The sequence below is a fragment of the Protobothrops mucrosquamatus genome, unplaced genomic scaffold, assembly GCF_001527695.2.
Source record: "Protobothrops mucrosquamatus isolate PMUCROS unplaced genomic scaffold, P.Mucros_1.0 scaffold44, whole genome shotgun sequence".
Taxonomy (NCBI): Eukaryota; Metazoa; Chordata; class Lepidosauria; order Squamata; family Viperidae; genus Protobothrops; species Protobothrops mucrosquamatus.
This window is the reverse complement of record NW_015386426.1, coordinates 112712-112924: the sequence shown is the minus strand read 5'-3', so window position 1 is coordinate 112924 and position 213 is coordinate 112712.

The following is a 213-nucleotide window of genomic DNA, read 5'->3' as shown; positions in this document are numbered from 1 at the left end:
GGCAATAACTGCAGCCCATTTGACTTCCAATGTGCACTCTAATTAAATGAATAGTGAGACTGTGCTACTATTGCCACTACAAAATGCCTGCTTTTGTAACTTGGGCATAATGCTACTGAGAACTGTAGCATGTAAGACAATATATGCTTAAGATGCAAAAGGCATCTTTAGACACTCTTTGGTAATTAGCCCTGTTTTTTCGGTGTGGGGGCA